This window comes from Chrysochloris asiatica, unplaced genomic scaffold, assembly GCF_000296735.1.
Source record: "Chrysochloris asiatica unplaced genomic scaffold, ChrAsi1.0 scaffold00459, whole genome shotgun sequence".
In the NCBI taxonomy this organism is placed as follows: domain Eukaryota; kingdom Metazoa; phylum Chordata; class Mammalia; order Afrosoricida; family Chrysochloridae; genus Chrysochloris; species Chrysochloris asiatica.
Window position 1 is genome coordinate 616607 of NW_006408977.1, and position 4021 is coordinate 620627.

Consider the following 4021-nt stretch of genomic DNA (forward strand, 5'->3'; position numbering starts at 1 on the left):
GCAGATGAGTCCAATTTGTCTAGATACAGAAATTAACTACATGGCAGGGTATTGCAACATTTCCATATACAGAGTTCTAGGTACATGGCAAATGTGTCCAACGTGTCCATATACTGAGGGCTAGTTACATGGCAGAGTACTCCAACATGTCCATATTCAGAGTTCTAACTCTGTGGCAGATGTGTCCAATGTGTCCCTACACTGAGAGTTAGCTACATGGCATAACAGTCCGACATTTCCATATAGAGGGTACTAACTACATGACAGATGCCTCCAACATGTCCATATACTGATAAATAGCTACTTGGCAGACACGTCCAAAATGTCCATATACAGAGAGCTAGCGCCATGGCAGCATAGTATAACATCTTCATATACAGAGTTATAGGTACATGGCAGATGTGTACAAGGTGTCCATATATTAAGAGCTACCTTCATGGCAGATCAGTCCAACATATCCATGTACAGAGAACTAGCTACATGGCAGACGAGTCCAAAATGTTCATATACGGAAAGCTAGTTACAGAGCATGGTAGTGCTACATTTGCATATACAGAGTTCTAACTACAAGGCAGATGTATCCAACTTGTCAATATACAGAGATCTAAATACAAGTCAGAGCAGTCCAACTTGTCTATATACAGACTTCTCACTACATGGCAGATGTGTCCAATGTGTCCATATACTGAGAGCTAACTACATTGCAGACAAGTACAATATGTTCATATACAGAGAGCTACTTACTTGGTAGATCAGTCAAATGTATGCATGTATAGAGACCTAGCTACATGGCAGACGAGTTCAAAATGTCCATATACAGAGAGCTAGCTACATGGCAGGGTTGTGCAACATTTCCATATACAGAGTTCGAGCTAAAAGGCAGATGACTTCAACTTGTCTATATACAGAGAGGTAGCTACATGGCTTCGCAGTGCAACAATTCCATATACAGGGTTCTAGTTACATGGCAGATGTGTCCAACGTGTCCATATACTGAGAGCAAGCTACATGGCAAGGTAGTGCAACATTTCCATATACAGAATTATAGCAACAAGGCAGATGAGTCCAACGTGTCTATATACAGAGAGCTAGCTACATGGCAGAGTAGTGCAACAATTCCATATACAGAAGTCGAGCTACATGGCAGATGTGTCCAATGTATCCTTATACTGAGGGCTAGCTAAATGACAGAGTAGTCCAACATGTCCATATTTAGGGAACTAGCTACATGGCAAATGTGACCATCGTTTCCATATACTGAGAGCCACCTACACGGAAGAAAGTCCAATATGTTCATATACAGAGAACTAACTACTTGGCAGATCAGTTCAACATATCCATGTAAAAAGTGCTAGCAACATGGCAGAATAGTGCAACATTTCCATATACAGATTTCTAGGTACAAAGCAGATGAGTCCAACTTGTCTATATATAGAGATAGCTAGCTACATGGTAGGAATGCACATTTTCATATACAGTGTTCTAGGTAACTGGAATATGTGTCCAATGTGTCCATACACTAAGAGCTAGCTACATGGCAGTGCAGTCCAACATGTCCATATACGGGGTACTAGTTACATGTCTGATGAGTCCAACATGTAGATATATTGAGAGCTAGCTACATCCCAAACATGTCCAATATGTTCATATACAGAGAGCTACCCACTTGACAGAACAGTTCAACATATCCATGTACAGAGAGCTAGCTACCTGACAGATGTGTCCAAAATGTCCATATACAGAGAGGTAGCTACAAGGCTGGGTAGTGTAACATCTCCATATATAGAGTTCTAGGTACATGGCAAATGTCTCCGACGTGTCCATATACTGAGAGCCAACTACATGGCAAGGTAGTGCAACATTTCATATACAGAGTTATAGCTACAAGGCAGAGGTGTTCAACTTGTGTATAAACAGAGAACTAGCTACATGGCAGAGTAGTGCAAAAATTCCATATACAGAGTTCGAGTTGCAAGGCCGATGTGTGAAATGTATCCTTATACTGAGAGCTAATTACATGGCAGAGTAGTCGAACATGTCCATATTCAGCATAGTAGCTACATGTCAGATGTTTCCAACATGTCCATACACTGAGAGCTAGCTACATGGCAGACAAGTACAACATGTTCATATACAGAGAGCGACCTACTTGGTAGATCAATCCAACATATCCATGTACAGAGACCTAGCTACATGCAGACGAGTCCAAAATGTCCATATACAGAGAGTTAGCTACATGGCAGGGGAGTGCAATATTTCCATATACAGACTTCTAGCTACAAGGCAGATGAGTACAAATTGTCTATATACAGAGAGCTAGCTACATGGCAGAGTACTCCAACATGTCCATATTCAGAGTTCTAGCTATATGGAGGATGTGTCCAATGTGTCCATATACTGAGAGGTAGCTACATAGCAGACAAGTCCAATATGTTCATATACAGAGAGCTAAATACTTGGCAGATCTGTCCAACATATACATGTACAGAGAGCTAGGACATGGCAGATAAGTCCAAAATATCCGCATACAGAGAGTTAGCTACATGGCAGTGTAGTGCAACATTTCCATATACAGAGTTCTAACGACAAAGCAGATGATTCCAACTTGTCTATATACAGAGAGCTAGCTACATGGCAGTGTAGTGCAATATTTCCATATATCGAGCTCTAACTACAGGGCAGATGAGTCTAACTTGTCTATATATAGATCGCTAGCTACATGGCTTCACAGGGAAACATTTCCATATACAGAGTTTTAGTTACATGGCAGATGTGTCCAAAGTGTCCATATACTGAGAGCTAGCTACATGACAGATGTGTCCAAAACGTCCATATACAGAGAGGTAGCTACATGGCAGAGTACTGTAACATCTCCATATACAGAGTTCTAGGTACATGGAAGATGTCTCTGAAGTGTCCATATACTGAGATGTAGCTACATGGCAAGGTAGTGCAACATTTCCATATAAAGAGTTATAGCTACAAGGCAGAGGAGTCCAACTTGTCTATATACAGAGAGCTAGCTACATGGCAGATTAGTGTAAAAATTCCATATACAGAGTTCAAGCTACGTGGCAGATGTGTCCAACGTGTTCTTCTACTGAGAGCTAGCTACATGGCAGAGTAGTCCAACATGTCCGTATTCAGGGTAGTGAATACGTGGCAGATGTGTCCAACGTGTCCATATACTGAGGGCCACCTACAGGGAGACAAGTCCTATATGTTCATAAAGAGAGAGGTACCTACTTGGCAGATCAGTCCAATATATCCATATACAGAGAGCTGCTACATGTAGACGAGTCCAAAATGTCCATATACAGACAGCCACATGGCAGGGTAGTACAACATTTCCATATACAGAGTTCTAGCTCCAAGGCAGATGAGTACAAATTGTTTATATACAGAGAGCTAGCTACATGACAGAGAACTCCAACATGTTCATATTCAGAGTTCTACCTAAATGGCAGATGTTTTCAATACATGGCAGACAAGTCCAGTATGTTAATATACAGAGAGCTACCTACTTGACAGGTCAGTTCAACATATCCATGTACAGAGAGCTGACTACATGACAGATGTGTCCAAAATGTCCATATAAAGAGAGCTAGCAACATGGCAGGGTAGTTTAACATTTCCATATACAGAGTTCTAGATACGGGGCAGATATTTCTGACGTGTGCTTATACTGTACATATCCATGTACAGAGAACTAGCTATGTGACAAAGAAGTCCAAAATGTCCATATTCCGAGAGCTAGCTACATGGCAGAGTAGTGCAACATTTCCATATAAAGAGTTCTAGTAACGAGGCAGATGAGTCCAACGTGTCTATATACAGAGAGTTAGCTACATGGCAGTGTAGAGCAACATTTCCATATACAGAGTTCTAGTTACATAGCAGATGTGTCCAACTTGTCCATATATTGAGAACTAGCTACATGGCAGACAAGTCCAACATGTTCATATCCAGAGAGCTAAATTCTTTGCTGGACCTTGCCAGATGGAACACATAGAAATCAAAT

The 4021-nt window shown here is 41.1% G+C and overlaps 1 pseudogene; it reads left to right on the forward strand.

The window, feature by feature from the left end:
• Nucleotides 1-348: 348 nt before the first annotated feature.
• Nucleotides 349-4021, forward strand: part of LOC102834553 — a 40126-nt pseudogene continuing 36453 nt past the window's right edge.